The following is a 22,580-nucleotide window of genomic DNA, read 5'->3' as shown; positions in this document are numbered from 1 at the left end:
ATTCTGCAAGGGGATTTTTTTCTTTTGTTTTCAAAGTTAGCATAAACAGTGGAACAACCAAGAAGGCAGAAGCTAAATATTGCATGATTATTCATTGTATTTAGAAAACAAATCAGACATGTACTGAAGAGTAAAATGCTTTCCCTTTGTTTCCTTTTCTACACCAATTGCCTGACTGATAGAGCGAGAGATCTAGGTTGCTTTTTGTATCACCACCATGGACTACTCTCAATTTCTCTCAGTAGTAAGTGCAACAAGAGAGGAAAATCTTATAAAAGTTACAGGTGAGTACAAAATATTTCCCCTAACCTGACTGATGTCTTCCATGTATTATTGACTTCTTTTCTGTGATCAGCAGGGATAACTCAGCAGAATGTTGGAAGTTATATCCAAAAGATTTGAGGGTAGCGACTCGGATACTGCTTGGGGTATTTTTAAAGTCTTTGTAGGGTGCTGTTATCAGGCAAGTGAAATTTTCATCTCAAGCTTTAAATCAGTTCTCATTCCACTCAATGTGATTCAAAGCAGAGAAACTGAAACATTCAGTCATTCTATAGTTCTAGGACTACATATTAATAGTAAGAGACATTCGCAGTTACCTCTGGAATTGGGTTTTTGTGGGTGAAGAACTCTTTAAATTTAGCAGAATTTGGTTGATTTTGGAGCACCAAATAAACAGAACTAATAGGAAGCTATTTCTTTTTTACTGGAAAACTACTGAAAGGTAAGAAAGTTAAACTCTTCTTTTACAGTATACACATAGAAAGTCTCATTACTAAAGTGACACATACTTAACAAAATTGTGGTGGTGTATTAGAGCCTTCATTTTCTGTGCTTGAAACCTGGAGAGCATCATGAAGCATGTAACCCAAAGAGATGCCTACAGTTTATTTTGAAAAGTTTGTGCTAAACTACCTGGACAAACAGTAGCTTCAACTACAGTAGCTCCTGACAGCAGTTAGTAAATGAAAATGTTCCATTCCCAAGTCAGCCTCTACACAGAGTTGTCCTTTGTAACTTTAAAAGAGTAAGATCATCCCTCTAGAAATTAGTGGAGAAGGGACTAAACCAAATCCCAGACATGAGATGCTTCCAGATTTCAGAGAAGTTCAAACCTAGATCCATATTTAGCAACTCAGTCCATCTCTAATATTTTATAGCTAATATTTCATGTATATCCAAGTCATAGCTGACAATTTGTAAAAAAAACTATGATGGTATTGGCGTTTCAACAACTCTTCACAAAAACATGACATTTTTATTTACTGGCAGCAAGCAAAAACCTCGAGAAGATAAATATTGAACAAGAGAGAACAAATGAGAAGTATTGTTCTCACAGGAAAACAATATACGTCACTGTGAACCAAGAAGACCACATAATTACTGTAACATTTCACTATGATTTATTAAATAAATTTGAACACCCTGTAAGAGTGCATTCTCTCTTCCTTGCAGTGTGCACTCTCCAATAGATGATTTCTTCCTTATGTTCACTACAGGTAGTTTGGCACAGAAGAAACCCTCAGTAATCATGATTTCTGGAGGCATGCCAAATCCTAACTATTTCCCCTTTAAAACAGCAAGTTTCACTCTTCAAGACGGAACCACTATTGAAATTGGGGAGGTATTGATGAAGAGAGCCCTCCAGTATTCCTCCACAAAAGGGTAGTTTTTAAAAGCAACGTGACATTTCTTAATCAATTTAGTATCAGGTCCAAGATTAATAAAAAGAGCTGATCTTTTTAATACAGTATCCATTTACTTGGAGAGATTAAGTTTAAGTGATTGTATTTTAATCTTCAATGTAAACTGGTTCATTGTTCATTTTTCAAATAACTTTTCAATAATCCATTATTCAATAATGAAAACTGAATTGTTTCATTGTGTCCATCAGCCTGTTTTTGTTATTTTAAGGACTGAGCCAATCAAAATATAGAATTTCTGCTCCATGGAGAATTCTGATATTTCAATCTTTTCATTATAAATTGGGCACAAAAGTCAAAATATTTAACCTTTTCACAGAATGAAACATTCTGAATTTTTTCTGTTTGGATTCAGCCACAGGGCGAGATTGTAATGAATCCTGAAAGATGGAGTCTGGCAAGGAAGCCTGTCCTATTAGGGAGAATAGGGGCATAAGGGGCCTGAAAATACAGCTCCCATCAGGTACCATGGTGACATAAGCAGACACAGAAATTAACGTTCACCTGACCTGAGACAAAATACTTCATTTCAATTTTGCTGACAGATAATTTTTCAGAAAGTTTTCTTTTCCTGTGGAAAATTTCAGCAACTCCCTCTTTCAATAGGAAAATGTTTCATTCCAAGTATGACCTACTTTGGTTTTCATTTCTGAACACTTATCTGAGGTACCCTAACCAGTTCACCATCGGCAAACTGTCAGATGAAACAATAACAGGTTCATTTAAATATATGAGGGTTTTCCTTAGTGAAAACTGAGAACTGATCCTGCAGCCTCTTACTAATGCACAGTCTCATTTAAGTCAGTGAAGGAACTAATTATAAGAGTAAGATCTAATCATGATAGTGAGAATGTGCAGGATCAGTCTCTAAAGTAAGCCCTTCGGGATTTGATCCATAATCCTTTATATTCAACAACAGCTACACACAGGTTGTTCAGAAATCATGCTGCATCAGGGCTGCAAAGGGCCGTAAATGTCTCTGTACTTTATAAAGTGTCATGGATACAAATGAAGAATAAAAGAATGAAACTTGTGTTTCAGAATTCCAGAGTTCTTGTCCTGGCTAAGGGATTTACAGATGAGTCTCCACAATCCTCCCACTGCCAACTACAGTCCTGATCAGGGCTTATTGGAGATATGTGTCACCACCGGCAGCCAGGACAGCTTGTCTAAAGTAAGACTGAAAAGAGAATCAGTACTGGCATGGCAATGCTACATAATCTATATAGTTTTTTAATTATATCTACAAAGTTTAGTTCACAGGGAACACAGCCCTTCATTGATTCCCTTCACTCCATTTCAAATAATATAACCTTCCCCTAACACTGAAATATTAATAAACACAGATCTGCTACTTGTATGAAGAAGTGTGTTTAATTTGTTATATTTTTTGTTCAATGGCACAAAAGCTCTAAACATGTTTTCACTTAAGCAACTAATTTTGAATTGAAAAAAAGTGCTAGTTTATTATACATCTTTTCTACAAGGGAAAAATTATCCAGCATGGGTGAAACTCTGTCCCTACTGAAGTCAATTGCAAAATGTCCATTGGCTTCCATGGAGCCAGGATTTCACACTCTTGATTCTGTTTGTACTTGCCTTATTCACAGCAGTAGGATAGGATAACTTGTGTGAGTGAAGGCTATATGCATGAGTAAGGTAAGTAGGCCCTGGTTTCTTTTTCCTGGTTTCTGTTTCTATTCCAATTGACTTATTTTAAAATTATATGGTAAAAATGAGAAAGCAAGCAATTTTTCAGTGATAGTGTGCTGTGACATTTTTGTATTTTCATGTCTGATTTTGAAAGCAAGTCGTTTTTAAGTGAAGTGAAACTTGGGGGTATGCTGGACAAATCAGACTTCTGAATGGGGTACAGTAATCTGGAAAGACTGAGAGCCACTGATGTAACCAATACAAATAATCCAATCAGAGTATATAGCAATGTGTATAATATTCAGAAGGAAACATCAGACTGTTGTAAAATAAATTATTCTTATTGGGCAGGTGTTTGAAATGCTTGTCAATCCTGGAGATAATGTCCTTTTAGAAGACCCCAGCTACCCAGGGACTCTGTCAGCAGTGAGTATTGGTTATGTCTGCAAAGCAATGCAAAGTTTGTCCTAAAGTCAAGATGAAGAGGAAAAGTTTGCAATATATGATTTGTCTCACTGATTTAAGTATGCATCATATGTGGGTCACATCTATGGATATCTGGTAAGCTACATATTGTAGCAGAGACAGATCTGTTTATTTCAGTAGTTACAGGTACATTTTGAATAGGATCTCTTTCAGGCCTCCACCTGGGCACATACAAAACTAAGCACATGTAATATATGCGTTCACTTGACTTTCAAGACCAATGGATTTTGAAGGTGTAAGTTTAACATGTATAAACAGGTTTTTTTGACTCTTGAAAACAGGATGGATTGATTTAAATCACCCAATAGAAAGCCTCAATTTAAATAATTGATTTTAATCAACTTTTCCATTTGAACTTCAGTTATTTTCTAAAGAAAGGTTAATTCTCAGGGGTTGATATAACCATTAAAACATGTTAATTTACAACTAAGTAGATCCTTTACGCTAGATTTGGTACATATTTTTGCTACATAGGACAGTACATTGTAAGTATACACATTTACTTAAGCAATTATATAGCTTCATATTTTCAGATTCTTTACTCTACATTTTAAATATATTAGAAAAAGGTGATTTATTTGCTTATTTACCAAATAATTAACTTCTGCTCATGATTTATGTCAAGCTGCATTAGGATGGTAACTGGGATTTAATTAAAACACACAAAAGAGCATATAACATTTAGGTTTATTAAACAAAACCATCTTTACATTCTAGGTAGATAAACTTCTCTTCTCAAAACATGTTTCCCATTTACAGCTAAATTATAACAGGTTCAAGCCTCAACATATTTTGAATTAAATTCAGATTTCATTTTAAACATGTTTATTTTAAAAGAGAAAAACAATTTAAAAACAGCAACATCAAACATTTCCAATTTAAATAACAAACTTTTCCCCAAAAAATCATTTTATTTACCTTACTGAAAGTGTGGACACAAGTGTTTCTAGCTACCATGTGTGGACACATACATATGTCCACCTGGAAAAGCATGATGCATGCACACAAATGAAGCCTGGCCTTTGGAAAATGACTTTGCAATCTCAGATGTTCTTTTATGACTATCTGAGCCTTGAGTTTTCCATGAAATGTCGGGATACATCAGGCTGCACTGAGGTGAAGAATGACAACACACTGCAAGGCACTCTTCATTATATGATAGCTAGGGATCCTAGTGCCGTGAGGAAGCATAACAAAACACTGTGATGAGTGTATTGAGGAGTTCAGGGATCCTTCTAGAGAGCCGCAGAAACAGCTATGCAGCTAATGCTCCTACATCAGATATACATTTATTTGACAGCCCAGCAGAACCAGCAACTTTTTATCCAAGTAAGCCATCCCATGCAAAAAACCTAACCAAATGCAAAAATTAGGTTCCTACTGTAACTTGCTTGAATTACATGTGTGTGTTGTCATATTATCTATATGTGCATGTATGCATATACACAAGTAATGCAAATAAGTTATAGTAGGAACTTCACTTTTGGAATTTTTCAGACTTATGCATGTCAATTCCCTACTTTAATTGTTGCATTCAGTTAGCCTGTTGCATGGGATAGCTGTGTAATATTTTTTTTATGGGGAAGGTGTTGGCTCTATTAAGCAATCAAATAAATATATAGCTGAATGTGGGACCATTAGTTGGAACTATATATAAAATATGGACTATGTTGTGAGAACATAAACTTGAGATTTCCACATTACCTATGAGTAACCATATCAGTGATTTTGTAATGTGCATTTAAGATTATTTGAAGTTAGTCAATCTAGTTTCCCAATTTCCCATTTCAGATCAAATTTAAGGTAAAGAATTTTTAATTATTTTGATGAAACATGCACAGAAATTCTATGGCTTCACTGACTATTTCTGAACTGCTGACTGGGCTACCAGATTGCATGTCATGTCCATCTTCTTTCTATTAACAGCTGGAACCATTGGGCTGTAACATTATAAAAGTCCCTACTGACAAGCATGGTATTATTCCAAAAGCTCTGAAAGAAATTCTTTCCAGGTGGAGACCAGAAGATGCAAAGAAACTGAACAACAATCTCCCCAAGTTCCTCTACACCGTTCCAAATGGTAATAATTAGGGCCATCTCCAAGCCCCAGCGCGCCAAGCGCGTGCTTGGGGCGGCATGCCGTGGGGGGCGCTCTGCCAGTTGTTGGGAGGGCAGCAGGCAGCTCCGGTGGACCTCCCGCAGGCATGCCTGCAGAGGGTCCGCTGGTCCCATGGCTCCGGTGGAGCATCCGCAGGCACGCCTGCAGAAGTTCCACCGGAGCCGCAGGACCGGCAAATGTCAGAGCGCTCCCCGCGGCGTGCCGCCGTGCTTGGGGCAGCAAAATGGCTAGAGCCGGCCCTGGTAATAATCCAGCTGGAACCTCACTGACTGCTGACTGCAAGAAGAAGCTATACCAGGTATTCAGCAGGAACCTGACATTATCAGAGTTTTCATACAGAGAGAACATTTGGTTTGCTATTAACAATTTATAATACAGAACTAGAATATTTTCCCCATGATAACATGTTGATTCTGGACCCAGTGAAAGTATAAAAGATCCCAGCTGCAAATATGTCTATTTCTGTTCCTTGTCATCCTTCATGATCATTTTCATGGCCTACACCTGGTGGTATGGATAATGATAGCCTTAGCGAGCCACTCAGTCATTTACCCTGTTGTCAATGATCATACTACTGTCTTATTCTGTATACTAAAATATCATATAATAATTGCAGCAAATAATTGACAGTTTCAAGACCTGTTCCTCTTTTTTTAATCTGACCTCTCTTCAGCTTGCAAGATGTTATGATTTCCTTATAATAGAAGATGATCCATATTATTTCCTTCAGTTTGAAAAGGTAAATATTCACTTGTGTTTGTTTGTATTCCTGTCACACATGCTGTCACTTTGACAAGGAGAAATACATTTTCAGCTGTCCAAATTTAAATAAAAATGTTAAGGTGACCACTGTACCCAACAATCAAACATCTTGCATTTTACATATGTTTTGGCAGACAGAGAATCTCAGGGTTGAACTGGACTACTATAATGTTTTCCTACACAGAAAGAGTTGCAGATCAGTTGTTCAGTAGTTAGTGCACATTTTAATAAATGTCTTTATCAAAGGTTGGAGGCTCAAAATATGACTAACCTTAAACTTTCTTTAGCATGACAGGAAAGTTGGGGCAAATGCATGCATACACATTTGAAATAGTCTAACAAACACCCAGGTGCTTGCTAATGATAGAATGTGCATCCTTGAAACCCACTTGTCCTTATGTGGGTGCAAAAAACCAACCTTGCACACATGTAGGCATTACAACTGCTTAAGTGTGTACATGGATGTTTGCACCTGTGTGTGATATGCGCCATTCTACCAAAACATTATCGTTCCCTCTATACAGCTCTGATTAAAAAGAGTCTCATATCTTTTACTTTTATGGCTGCAAAAGTATTTTGAAACTAGAATGTCACATGATGTAAAGCAAACTTTGGCAATGCCATAAAGCTCAGCTGAGGATGAGCAGCTCATTAGAGTGCCCTTATGTACAAAGAATTGCCATGTTGTCCCTACTGCCCCCCCCCACACCTTTTTTTTTTTTTGCGGTGCCAAGCCCTGTGCAGTACTCTTTAGGGTGCAGTGTCTTCTCCATTTGTCCTAAACATCAAAGCTGCTTTTGACATTTTTTCCCTCTCTAAATTCCTTGGAATATTAGGAGCTGTCCTTTCTTTGCTGAGTTTTGAATGGGCAGCAATGAGTACCCTGTCATTGCTACAACTCTGCAAATAAGTCTGTTGTTTTGGGAATCCTCTGCTCTCAGTCAGCCACTTTTTATCATTTAACCTGAGGTCATGCTCCCATGAGGCATTGTCCCTCAGCCTGTCACTAGAGTCTTAAATTCAGTCTCTATGTATGAGCTAATTTCTTTTGGTTTGTATTTTATTTTATTTTGTGTTGTGCTCTTTATAAATATATCAAACCGAGGCAGTGCTATTTTACACAATGCATAATAGAACTGAACAATTGGATTTGATCAAGATTCACTCACGACAAACGTAGTGATCTATCAGTCAGATACTAACAAAGGAATAATGCTGAATCCATGTAACAAACATTGATGGATTGTACATCTTTGAATTAATGCTTTTGTCTTTCCTAGGTTGAGATTAGGCTTTTTAACAGGCCCAAACCTCTTATTGACAGAGTTATTCTACACATGCAGAGTTCAACGATAACCAGCACTTTCACACAGGTAAGTACCATTGCACAGTTACACAATTATTTGACCAGACTGTTTTTAAAAACTAAGCGCTTGATCCTGTTCTGCATCAGGATCAAGCATATCAGGAGAAACAGCAGAAAAGCACTCATATGTATGCAAGTGAGTCTACACCACATGTTTCTCAGGGATGCATTCATCAATGATGTGTGCCTCGTGCTGTGCTTGGAGTCAGGAGTTATATTGTCCAGGCACACAAAGTGATGAGTGCCATACAAAGCACTTTCCAACAGAGGCTCTTTTTACAAAGAGTAACGCGTACAGCCTCAAAAACTACTGCTACTACATATAGTCTAAAGATTGTAAATTAAGGCACATAAAAGCTTTAGTAACTTGACCAAGGTCGCATAAGATATGTGGTACAGGTGAGATTGGAAACCAGATCATCTCACCTTCAGCCCTCTGCTTTAGACACAGGACCTGCTCACCGTGCAACTGGTGATTTATATCATGGACTAAATTCCACCCTCCATTACACCCATACAATGGATGTCACTGAGGGCAGAATTTGACACTGTCATGTCATTCAAGTAGTAGTAGTGGAAAAGAGGACCATTTTGAAAAGTGAATGGCATAAGCCCAGTACACCTGTGGAATCCTTACAGGGACTCTCACTGAAGTCAATGGGCTTTACAGAACTGGCTCTATGAAATTTAGGTTATGACATTAACTTGGATGTTTTTCTCTCTCTCCCTCGCACATAGATCCTAATGTCAGAACTTCTTCATAAATGGGGGCAAAAGGGTTTGCTGGAGCCTGTAGACAGGTAATACAGTACTATAGTTTATGATTGTTTTTATTTCATACCTGGCTTCTAGTCCCAGCTCTACTGCTGCTCGGGGAAGTCACTTAAACGTTCTGTGCCTGAGTTTCCTCCTCTATAAATGGGGATATTATTCCTACTCTTGCAAAGTTGCCTGAGATCCATGGATTAAAAAAAAGTGCTACATAAGTGTTATGTATTATTATTATTATTATTAATAAAGTCTATATTAAACCTCCCCCCAACCACATTAAATCTCCCTTTATGATCAAGTCATGAATCCACAAAAGGAATGAAATTCTGAGCTTTATATGTTGAAGGCAACAATGTACCATTTTCTGATATATTGAACCTTTCATGAGACTTAAAAAAAAAAAAAAGTTTTTTCTAGCTAAAGATAACCCTATGTTATATCGGTCTGCTCCAGGGCCCACTAAAGTCAATGGGAAAAAACACATTGTCTTCAGTGCACATTGGATAAGGCCCTAGATTGGACACAGAAGGCTATTCCTTATCCCAAAGTTATGCTGCTACAGGCTGCACAATGTATCTGCCATAGTTATTTTTTCCATTTTAGAAAATCCACTATTCAGAATGTCTATATTTTTCTCATTACCTGCTCGCTGCTCCATTGTTCACCAGTATTTTTCTACTGGCTTTTTACTATCTGCTTCTTATTTTCATGGTCTTTCTTAAGTATAATAGGTAACAAATAATATCCAAGTCAAACTTTCAAACCCATGATGGTTGAGAGGGTTCAGAGTCAGACTTTACAAGTCCTCCTTCCTGAGTTGTCTTGGTTAGGTTATTTATTTACTTACATAAAAAATTGAAATGCAGGTAGAAAACCATATTGATATGGAGAGTGATCCAGAGTAGCACTTAGCACCGATTTCCAGTTAAACTGTTGCTGAGTTACATACAAGGTAGTATTTAATAATTGTATAACTGACTCATATCCCCACCATTCTTTAAAATAACGTACTTCTTTGCTTCCAGGGTAATGGAATTCTACCGGACTCAGTGAGATGCAATGCTTGCAGCAGCAGACAAGTGGTTAAAAGGTCAATGAATGCAACACACACTCATGAACACCTTCTTAGTGGTATTAATGTATATGCAGATAGCCATGGAACAGCACAGATTGATAGATGGTAGGGCAGAAACTCAAAGACCAGGATAATGTTTAACTTAGAGCTTGTAAACATGCCAAAGTTTCACCATTTTAACTAAAGTTGCAATGTTGCACTTATTTAGTTAAGCCAAGCAACTTTGCATGTGGACACTTTACATTGGTTTGCATCTGGTTTACATCAGATAAGTTACCCCTCAGTAAACAACGGTGGGGATGACAGGGAGCAGTTAGTTTATAAAAAAAATATATAGAACAGAGTAAAGGTGCACGCACTGATTGGTATTTTCTAGCCTCTATGTTCTGCTATTCATTGACTCCCCTTTCAGTTCCGATTCCAACTTCTATTTATCAGCTGCATTGCTTAAAGCCCACAATGTACACTTTTATGGGAAAGCTCAGGAACTTGGCAAGGTTGATTAATGAAGTTTCCGAGGAATTCTTCACTCAACGTGGGAGTGTGGGGGTGGGGTGGGCAGGGGAGAGAATAGAGAAGAAACTGGGTACCGACTCCAAGTTCAGGGGAGTGGCCACTACACAAAGATACAGCAAGACTGTCTTGGCTGTCTGAGATGGAGCAGCCTTCTCCCTGTTCACCATCCCTTCCTCTGGCCAGTTTTCCCTTTTAACTGCCCCCACTCCAGAACAAACCTTGCAGATGCACCTCATTGGCATTGAACAGGCCCAGAGGAGCTCGTTAGTCTCCTCTTTGTCAGTGTGAGGGCATGCCCCTGTACAGGGGCAAGTAAGGTGAATCATTCCGATGTAAATAGCTCCAGAGAGGTACCACCACCTGTGGAGGTTTGTATGTACTGTTTCAAACTGGTTCCAGGAACAATAGACAAGGAGAGGTTTTTTGACATAAAATAGCTGGGTTTAAACTGATGGAGGACCATCTTTTTGATCCTGCAAACAATTTCCACAGGAAAGGTGACTTTATATAATCCCTTTTGGGGGCAGAGTTTATAGTCCCAGCTCTGGACTGAATCCTGGCACCTTTACTCCACTCTGGAGGAATCAGTGGGCCAGAAACCATCTGGCTTTCCCAACCAAGGCATATCCCCAGTGGAAAGGTGATTCCCTGGTGATTGAGGGCCAGTGAAATGGCACACACTGACAGACACACATACAGCCTGTGGCATGGCAGCATGTGCACCTTCGGAAAAAAGGGGCATGTTGGGGTTGGGGATATGGCTGGGAGGGTTCTGACTATTTTGGACTGCCAGACCAGTGCATCCAGCATGTAAGTAAAAGAAGCCCCTCAGGCTTATAATAGAAGCAGGACCAGCCGCAGGGAAAATGGCACCCTCGGCAAACTTGTATTTTGACTCCCCTGACCTCCGCTGCCTCCCTGGCCCTCCCATCATCCCTGGCCCCTTCTGCCTCTCCATACTCCCCATTCATCCCACGTGGCTCCCACTGAATCCCCAAGCTCCCCACTCCCCCTACCAGGCCCCACTGCCTCTTCCCCACATTGCCCGAGCTTCTTTCCTTGGCCTCACGCTCCAGGCCCACCCTGCTCCTTGCCTCCTGACCACGGTGCTCCACTTACCATGGCACCCTGGGCGGTTGCCCATATCACCCACCTATAAGGCCAGCCTGGAATAGAAGCATTAACTATAGGGGTCACTACCAGTTCTACGTATAATAAAAAAGACTACTTGGCAGAATACAATTTTTGCTGCACCTGCTATGTGAAGTAAAACAATTTTCAGATCTTATACTTCATAGTGCCTTTTATATTCATTCTTTCTGAGTTTAGTCTTGAATTTTCAGTTTCAAAAAATTTCCCTTTCCACTTCATATGATAGGAAAACCTTTCCCCATAATGCTCTGGTACTAGCAGTTCCATTGCCCTGGATCTCTAGGCACTTCCACTTATGCTGTAAGATCGGAGCACATTCTAGACTTCATTCTGGGAAAAGAACCAGAAAGGCTACATAAGGTAAAAGTTAGGTAATGTTTATGGTCTAGTAATCTCAATATCATTAGGCTGTCCTGCCGATTTGTTTAATACTTGAGCTCCAGCAAGACTTTTAAAAGGGAAGCTAAACTGTAACTGAGAAGAGTTAAAATTAAAACACAATAAAACTAGTCAGTTGTAGACATTGAACATATAATAAAGAAGAATGGTGGAAAAAGGTGAATATGGAAACTGCCTGGGTTGTTGTTGGCTTTTGTTTTTTTGTTGGGGAGGGGTTGAATAAAGATAATCAGCAATTAATTCCACAAACACATAGCATGGAAAAAATTATATTTTAAATTCTGGCAAAGTCAAAATAGCATAAAAATTATTAAATGTATATACAGGGCACCATCACAGTAGTATCAGGGTGCACTTTGCACAGTTTAGACCAGCAAAGAACCATTTCCCCAATGGGAGCATAAACTCAGTGCCCCTCATAGCTATCAAACCATGAAACGGGAGGATACCAGGAGGGAGACTGTAAAGGTAAATTCCAGTGCCTCCCATTAGTAGAAAGCCTGAACAAAGATGCCTTTTTCTGATTCTTTCCCAATGTTGCCAGGTTGGGTCAGCTGGATTTCCAGTGGGTGCAAATTGCAGAGACGAGAGTCTGTCAATGAGTACACCACTCTGCTCCCAGCTCCTGTGAGCTTCTCCTGTAGATCAAACAGCAGAAGTGTTCTCACCAACACAAAGGCAAGGTTTAGAGAGAGAGGTGATCTGTAAAATAACTAAGGCTTCGATCTCTTACAGCTTCAAATACCTCCTCAAAATGTTTTACCCCTGACAACAGAGCATCACTTTCAACTTATCCACGCAGAGTAGAACATACATAAACCAGATCGATTTTATCCTCCAGAGCCACTTCTCTGACATGCACTTGATGAATAGAGACACACTTCCATTTAGGCCTAATGAAAATAAGACACAAACCTGAGTGTCACCAGTAGTACACTGATGGCCAGAAGCCTATGGCACCTCATTGTCTGCCTTAGTGGCTACTCATATACATTGAACAAGAGGGGGAAAAGATTGTGTTTGTCCAGTTGTCACTATGTTACATCATCCTGCCTGCCAGGCATTTGGCATGTATGACCCATGTGTTTATAGAAGCACCTGAACCACGGTGCCGCTGGAGGCTAGTGTCCTTCGGCTGAAGTACTGCAATGTAGATTTTCAGGCTGTGAACTTGTGCACATATGACTTACAGTGGGGTTGCTTCCTTGCTATACAAAGCACAGCAGATTTGATTGATCACTGTACTGTCACAATTGCACCACTCCGTGGATCCAGCATCACGTGCAGAAGGATGATAAGGCTAGGCTCCCTGTCATAAGTAGATAGGTAAGGTAAGGGTTAAGTTTTCTTTTCCTGTAAAGGGGGAACAACGAGAACCAAACACCTGACCAGAGGACCAATCAGAGAACTGGATTGTTTAAAGTCAGGGGTGGGAATTTGTATACTTGGGGTCTTTGTTGTTTCCTCGGCTATGAGTAAACAAGTTTCCTTCTAACTCCATCTTATCTCAAATATTCTACCAAAAGTCTGTGAGTACAAAGGGAAACAAAGTAATTCGGCTATGAGGAGCTTTGTGTTGTATTTACAGATGTGGATTGCTGGGTCTTTGTTGCTTCCTCGGCTGTGAGGGACAAGCTATCTTGCTAATTCCAATCTTCTTCTCATTCTACTAAAAGGCAGTGAGTACAAAACGGAAACAAAGTAAAATCGGCTATGATATGCTTTGCTTTGTACTTACTGTGTGTGATTGCTGGTCTGTTTAAATTGGCTATTTTTTAAATCAGACTGGGTTGTTCATATTTTCTTAAGTAGGAGCCTGTATTAATTTTTATGCAAGTTATTATTCTGTATTTTCTCTTTTTCTATATAAAGCTTTCTTTTTCAAAACTTGTGGAAGTTCTTTTTCTAGTAAGGCAGAGAAATTGAAACCTCTGTATCAGGTATCTGTCTCCCTCACGGGAAGGCAGGAACGGGGAAAGGCAAAGCCAAGCTGTTGGTATTTTGCATCTCAATTGTCCTGAGGGAAAAGAACGCTTATCTCTTGGGAAGAAAAGAAACAGGTTATCTGGAGGTCCCCCCAGGGGAGGGTTGGGGACACCAGAGAGAGGAAAGGGGGGTCAGGCCCTATCAATTCCTGACCTGGTGGCAGCCTATCAGATCTAAGCTGGAGATTAAGCTTAGAGGACTTCATGCTAGTACCTTATATTTGAACTCTAAGGTTCAAATCAAGGAATATTACTATGACACTCCCACAACCAAATCCAGATGTTCCTGTATCTTCTGTTATGCCAGGTGTATTGTGCATGTTTCCTTCCCTTCGGAGCATGATTTTCTAGTCAGTGACTTACTCTACAGTACAGGATTTAGACCAATGTAAACCAGTCCTGATCAAGCTACAGACATTGTCATTCACTTTCCTTTGGGTAAATAAGCTCCCTAGGACACATCTCAAGTACCCAGCCATCTATGTGTAACATCAATTTTCAGAGCTACTGTAAAAGGAAACTCTAGTTAACAAGAAGTTTGATTTCCTCCAATAATCCATGTGTTTAGGATTGCATTCACAACATTACATTAATTCTCATCTATTTGCTTGAGAGACAGGTGAAAGTGTATTATTGTACAGGGGACAGGGAGGGTTGTTTGTGTTTTTACTCTCCGTGTTTGGAAGTAAGCTGCCACACAAAATGGCCTGGCAACCTAGGTCTACCTCAAGATGTTGTTTATGTTCTTTAACAGTGCAGATAAGCAGGTAATGGACAAGAACGCAGGAACGCAAGTCTAAGGGGGAAAAAAAGCACCTGGATAAATAACCTGGGGAGGCTGTGGAATCCCTGTCACTGAGGGTTTTTTAAAACGGGTTAGACAAATACCTGACAGGAATGGTCCACATAATATGTAGTGCTGCCTCAGTGCAGAGGACTGGATGAGCTGACTTATCGAGATCTGTTCCAGTCCTACATTTCTATGATTCTATGTATGCTGGTAACAGGAAGACCTTACCTAACATAAGCTGACATCAGAACTGAATGTTCTTTGCCTCATTGTTAATGAGTTTACAGTCTACTATTAAATTAAACATACTGCAGACAGGCAAACATCAACAAATGAAGCTGGGGAAACCCATTTTCAAGAAGTGGGAGGTTACATACAAACACACTCTCTATAAGGACTATTTCTTCTGGAGGGGCACGCAATTCTAGAAACAGCACTTTCAGTATGAGAAACTATGCAAACTGCTACTGTGCTATAAGTCCAGATAACTTTGGCACTAAATGGTTACAAAACACAGCAATCTGCTGACATTCTGCATCATATTTGTCTGTCATGTGTTTTTGTTTAACTAACCTTTGCTTTATTTTATGGTTTTCTATTACTGTTAAGTTATCAATAGATCTTACTTTATTTAAGGTAAACTGAACTGAGTATCTGACTTATCTGGAGCATTTATTGATTAAAAAAATATAGCTTTGACCGCCAAGGAAAGGCAAGGTAACTGCTTGGATAGCTGCATAAAGGGCCAAGAAGGCCAAGGTCTTCATGCAAATGCAAAAAAGCTGATGGAGTAAACTCTATATAATACTATAGGTGAAATCCTGTCCCTATTGATATCAATGGCAATATTCCCATTTTAGTGTTTTCATTACAGATGCAAGATGTACTTTTATTCAATGTCCATATTTGATTTACAGGTTTGGCAGAGTGGAACATTCCTACTGCTGGAATGTTTTTATGGATTAAGATTAAGAGAATTTCCAATATATACCAAATGATCACAGAAAATGCTTTGGAGAGAGGGGTAGGGAAAGACCTAATGATGGGGAAATAGCTTTAGAATAATGTAAACTTTATTTGGAACGGAACCATGTCTGTTATTCTGACTATTTATTACTGAATTAGTTGTGACTCAGGTAATGTTTTCTTAACAGTCATTAAAGAATAACATTTTAGTAGCTGAAGTGATGGGATCCCATTATAACAAATGGGAGCTGGGTTTGACCTGTTATTCATAATAGTAACATTTTACTTTACTTTGGAAAGTTGTTTCTAATACAATAAAACGGCACTACATGATGTGAGAACAGAGACTGGCCACAAAGAATAGTCACACTTCGGACTAAAGTATGCACAGAAAAATGCCTTAGGCCCCAGTCCTACAGCGTGCACTGCCTACACCCATGTGATTCTCAATTACTTCAGTGCAGCTCTGCAATGGCATTGGAGTCTAAATGCCCTGTTCTCAGGACAGAATTTGGGTTTTAATCTTTAGCCATATTACAATTGTTACATTAAAATTCCACACATAAGATGTACAGTATGTTAGATATGCCATCATGATGATAGTAACAGTGATGCAGCACACTGTGGCCACTTCCATGTATTTTACTTGCATGATTTTCATAGTGATCTGAACAATAGAGATGAAATCCTGTCCCCATTGAAGTCAATGGGAGTTTTGCTATTCAATGTCAAAGAAGCCAAGATTTTACTTTAAATGTATGTGTATATAGAGAATAAATACCAAGTTACAAGAAACTGATAATAATTCGAGCCTATTGACAATTAGAAAACAAAATAGAACACATTAATAAGTGTTTTTTCCTTTTAAAACATCAGATAATTTGAAATTGGTTGCAGAAATTCTGCACAGAGAGAAAACTAGCAAAAAAATTGTAAAATGTGAAAATGTGCTCTGCAGTCCAAAAAACTTAGCTGCAACTACTCTTATCTGTACTAGTTATTTGACTAGTTTATAGTTTTGTAAAGGAGCGCATCATTCTTGTAATCAAGCTGTTGTCTTAATTTTCTTCTAATGCAAAACTATACACTGTCCTACTCATGATCAATATGGATCACTTTACAATCACAAGGATAACACCTACAGTTTTTTTTAAAACAATGATGAGTCCTTGTGGCACTTTAGAGACTAACAAATGTATTTGGGCATAAGCTTTCGTGGGCTAAAACCCACTTCATCAGATGCATGGAGTGGAACATACAGTAGGGAGGTATAAATACATAGCATATGAAAAGATGGGAGTTGCTGTGTATTTATACCTCCCTACTGTATGTTCCACTCCATGCATCTGATGAAGTGGGTTTTAGCCCACGAAAGCTTATGTCCAAATACATTTGTTAGTCTCTAAAGTGCCACAAGGACTCTTGGTTGTTTTTGCTGATACAGACTAACACAGCTACCCCTCTGAAGTCTTTTTAAAGGCCAACATCCATTCGGCTCTACTATTATATTGTCACATCGCCCTCCATTTTTTGCAGACCCCTGCTATCCACACTTCCTCCCCCAACAGACCACAAATGCCACCTCCTTAAAACACTGGACCAAATTTCACCAGTGTTGTAAATGGTGCTATACTATTGTAAATGATCATGTCAGAAGCTAGTCAAAAATGGGTGATGTTTCTAATTTCAAATTCTATAGGGGCCAAGTTCAACTTCTGGCACAAAAGGATATAATCTTCACTGATGTCAATGAGAGTTATAGCCAATTACACCTAAGCTAAATTTGACCACAGGAATTTTGGGAATGTTGTGGACATAGCTAAATTTCATGGCCGATTTGCTTTTTCTCACACCTTGCTGTAGTTGCTCTGCCTGTTATTCCCTTCCCCCCACCGCCTGCTTCTTGGTCTTAGATGTGTATGTTACTCAGTTTGCTGCACACCTGCTGAATACCCAATTAGTACAAGTCCAAGTTTAGCACAGCTTGAAGTTCACCACTTACATCCATTTTCTGACTAACTCGCACCTGACACGTAATTTACACCATTGTTTACCACCCCACTACATTTGGCCTGTAGACGCCCAGGGGAGCTATATTCATTCAGTGCAGGCTGAATATGGCCCTTAGATTTTACTAGATACTGAAGCAAAGAATTTCCCAGTTTGATATTAGTTGTGGGTCTTTTCTACCTATTAGCTATGTCTAAAATGAGATAAACGTGGTATAACTATAAACAGTTTCTGATACGGGATAGTGTAATTAACCTATTTTACATTCCATCCTCTCAAACTTCCTTGCATTCAAAACATTAAAGTTGGTAACATCTTTCTTAGGCATCTTTGGTTTCTGAACAATTGTTTAGCACTGATAGCTCAGCTCCTACTCCCTTTGTCAGAGCTTCCTATTCTTTTGCTTCTCCCAACCAGATCGACCAGGTGAGTGTAACTGGTGTTGTTGTGCATCACTGGGGCGACTTGCATGATCAGATTCTATTATTCATGTGAATTTGTTGTTTGCATGCAGACTAATATTGGACTTGAAGACCCTTTTTCTTGCATTTCTACCAAAGTAAAACTGCATTTACTTTATGAAAAGTCATTAGTTCAAGTGTCATTTTAAAAGTTTGATTATTTACTAGACCCACTGGAACGAAGATTCTAATTTAAATGTAAGTTGTCCTCTTGATGTGTGTGCATAAAATTCCCATTCATGAATCAACCACAGATCCATACACACACAGTTGTAGGTGAGTATAAATCACAGTCTTCTTCCTAACTGCTGCATAAAATTGATTTTCTTTTTCCTCTGTTAAGATGGTTATTGGTTTTCTGATACTGAGTCTGTCTCATCTAAGTTTTTAAATTTATAATACATTCTGGTGGATGTACAGATGAGTAGCAAATTCGACACTCTTGTCCCCTCTTCCTGCCCACGGTAACCACTGCCTAACATTATAATATCCAGTGCTGTTTACCCCATAATCACATTTCAAATTCTCTCCAAATTATGCACTCTGTTTATTTTGAATGGTGGAATGAATCATGCAAAACTGAAGAGAGATGATGAGGAGAAAGGCAGGCAACAAGAATACCTTAAAGTACAAAGTAATTTACTGAACAGTTAACAGCCCAGTATATGAACGAGTATGTAAGTCATTACTTGATGATTAGCTAGAATCCTGTCTAAGTACTAATATGGCCCCCATTATTGTCGTGCCAAAGCATTTCACAATCTATAACATATTTATCCTCACAATACCTGTCAGGAGGGCATTATCCCCATTTTAAAGAAGTGGAGCTGAAGCACAGAGATATTAAGTGACTTGCCCAAGGTCACACATGATGTCTGTGATGCAGCAGGGAAATGAACCCAATTCTCCCAACTCCCAGACTAGCACCTCAACCACTGTCCCATCCTTCCTTCTATCTGTCTCCAACAGTGACCAGTTCCAGATGATTCAAAAGACAATGCAAGAGCCGCTATGGTGGAAAATTACAGAATAGTCAGCCCACAGGGGAAGTTTGTTCCTAGCTACAGTCATCTAGAGGTTGGCTTATGCCCTGACGTGTGAGAGTTAATATCCCATCTATGTCTTTTGGTATCTAACCATGATGGTTCTTATTAACCATAGAAATGTCCGATCCTTTTTTTAAAGCCTCTTAAGTTTGTGATCACTAATGCTTAGTGGCTGTGAGTTCCATGGGTTATTTATGAATTGTATATTATAAAGCACTCTCTGGGTAGCTTGCTGTAATAGATACAAAATATGATTTAGAAAAGCAGCATAGAGAGAATCTGCACCATGGTTTCACAGTTTTAGATGAATGAGCAAGATTAGTGGCTGCTAATACAATTTTAGGGTAAAGAAAGCAAAATCAACCCGCAACTTTTTTTACATACTTCACTACTTCCATGTGTATTTCTCAAGAAGGCAATCTTATTTTGCTTTCTAATACATTTATTGTGCTCCCAAGACACAAGAATTGCAAATATGATCATACTTCTCCCTGCTGACTACAGTAGTTTGAGACTGACCCAGTCTGCTGGAGTAGTGGCATATTTCTCCCTCTCTCTCTCTCTCTTCACTGGTTGGTGCTTTGTTTACTGCAGAACAATGTCACTATATTATCACTAAGCAGATGCTTGACACACTATGAAAAACATATTTTTTGATACTGACAGTTGCCTTAGTGCTTAAATTCTGAAGCATAAGACAGCAACCATGGGGCAAAAGTACCAGCTCATCAAGCCATTGCAAACTGGTCAAATCCAGCTTTGCCTTGAAGGTCAAATTCTCAAAGCAGTGTGCAGTGGTGAGGAAAGGGTGTTGCATTGGGGTGTATATATATATATACACTAAGGACCTTCCTCAAGAACTCAATGGGACTATGGAAGACAACACTAGAAGTCAACTCAAGGCAACTTGCACAAGTGGCCATCAAGTGCGGCATATACCAAGGTGATGCACTGTCCCCGCTGCTGTTCTGCATAGGCTTAAACCCCCTCAGCCAGATAATCACAAGGACTGGATACGGGTACAAATTCAGGAGTGGAACTACCATCAGCCACCTCCTCTACATGGATGACATCAAGCTGTATGCTAAGAATGAACGAGACATCGACTCGCTAATCCACCTGACGCGGATCTACAGTGAGGATATCGGGATGTCATTCGGACTGGAGAAGTGTGGCCGGATGGTAGTGAAGAGAGGGAAGGTAGTCAAGACTGATGGGGTGGAACTACCAGCGGGCCACATAGCAGACATACAGACCAGCTACAAGTACCTTGGCGTCCCACAGTCACATGGAAACCACGATGAGGAGGCAAGGAAGACAGCAACATCCAAGTATCACCAAAGGATAAGACAGGTCCTGAAGAGCCAGCTCAGTGGGAAGAACAAGATCCACGCCATCAACAGATACGCCCTGCCGGTCATCAGATACCCTGCCGGTATAGTGAGCTGGCCAAAGGAGGACATGGAGGCTGCCGATGTGAAAACCCGGAAGCTCCTCACAATGCACGGAGGTTTCCACCCCAAGTCCAACACCCAGAGACTGTATACCAGCCGGAAAGAAGGCGGGCGGGGCTTGGTGAGCGTCAAAGCCACTGTCCTGGATGAAACCCGGAACATCCAGGAGTACATCAGTAAGATGGCCCCCAAAGATGAGCTGCTGAGAGAATGCCTGAGGCAGCAGCAGACATGGGAGGAAGACCAAGCAGAAGAAGTGCCATGGCAAGACAAGACCCTGCATGGGATGTACCATCGACAGATAGCTGAGGTGGCTGACATTGGGAAATCCTACCAGTGGCTGGAAAGGGCTGGACTAAAAGACAGCACTGAGGCACTGATCATAGCAGCACAGGAACAGGCACTGAGCACCAGATCCATTGAAGCAGGGGTCTACCACACTAGAGAGGACCCAAGGTGCAGACTGTGCAGAGAGGCCTCAGAGACAGTCCAACACATAGTGGCAGGATGTAAGATGCAGGCAGGAACAGCATACACTGAACGGCACAACCAAGTGGCTGGCATTGTGTACAGGAACATCTGCACAGCGTATGGGCTAGACCCTCCCAAGACCAGATGGGAGATTCCACAGAAGGTTGTGGAGAATAGCAGGGCTAAGATTCTGTGGGACTTCCAGATCCAGACGGACAGGCAGGTACTGGCCAATCAACCAGACATCGTGGTAATAGACAAGGACCAGAAGACAGCGGTGGTGATAGATATAGCAGTGCCAAGTGACAGCAACATCAGGAAGAAGGAATATGAGAAGCTGGAGAAGTACCAGGGCCTGAAAGAGGAACTAGAGAGGATGTGGAAAGTGAAGGCCAAAGTGGTCCCAGTGGTGGTAGGAGCACTCGGGGCTGTGACTCCTAAGCTGGGTGAGTGGCTCCAACAGATCCCAGGAACAACATCAGAGCTCTCTGTCCAGAAGAGTGCAGTGCTAGGAACAGCTAAGATACTGTGCAGAACCCTCAAACTCCCAGGCCTCTGGTAGAGGACCCGAGGTTGAGGAAGACACATACCACCCATAGGGGTGAGAGGGGAATTTTTTTTTTTTTTTTTTTTTTTTATACACTCACACATACTTCGTGAGATTTGCTGAAATGCCTTGCAGACATACTGTTCTGAACAACATGTACATGGAAAAGCTGTAGGATAGAGTGATTATTAACAGTTTGATATCAGTGGTGATTGTGTTAGTGACTGCTATCAGTATTACGTCAACTCAACCCTTTTTCTCTTTTTATTTTTTCATTGCAGGCTTTCCAGAATCTGGCTGAGCTTATAAAAGAAACTGTCTGTAAGGATCAGAACAAACTGGCATTTTTAGAAACCTGTGTTCACTGACATTTAGAAATTGTGTGTCTAATTTCACCGACAAGTCTAAAGGAGTGATTTTATTCCTACTTTCTGTAATTGCACATAACTTTTAATTTTATTCTTACTGAGCAAATTTCCCATGATGCCATCAAGTACCATGATACCTGACAATAACTAGCACATCGACTTATAATAGAACATTACATTTTCAAAGCAGTGTACAATTATTAACAATTTAGTTCTGATTTCTGTGAGTTAGGTAAGTAACTGTTATCTTCTTATTACTGAGGCATTAAAATGAGGCACAGCATTTAAGAGGCTTGCTCAGGAACACACATCAGGTCAGTAGTAGAATTAGAAATTGAGAGCTCCTGACAGCCACATCCCATCCTGAGGATCTGACCACTAGACCATCGCTTCCTTTCTTCCCAGACACCGCACGTACATAATGAATTTGATTTTATTTCTGCCTGTCACCACGAGAACTATATACCCACTGAATGAAGG

At 39.9% G+C, this 22,580-nt stretch overlaps 1 pseudogene; it reads left to right on the top strand.

The window, feature by feature from the left end:
* Positions 1-217: 217 nt before the first annotated feature.
* LOC116838445 (kynurenine/alpha-aminoadipate aminotransferase, mitochondrial-like) lies at positions 218-22,100 on the top strand (annotated as a pseudogene).
* The last annotated feature ends 480 nt before the right edge of the window (positions 22,101-22,580 follow it).

Source organism: Chelonoidis abingdonii, chromosome 5, assembly GCF_003597395.2.
Source record: "Chelonoidis abingdonii isolate Lonesome George chromosome 5, CheloAbing_2.0, whole genome shotgun sequence".
Classification (NCBI taxonomy): domain Eukaryota; kingdom Metazoa; phylum Chordata; order Testudines; family Testudinidae; genus Chelonoidis; species Chelonoidis abingdonii.
This window is presented reverse-complemented; position numbering and strand designations above follow the sequence as displayed.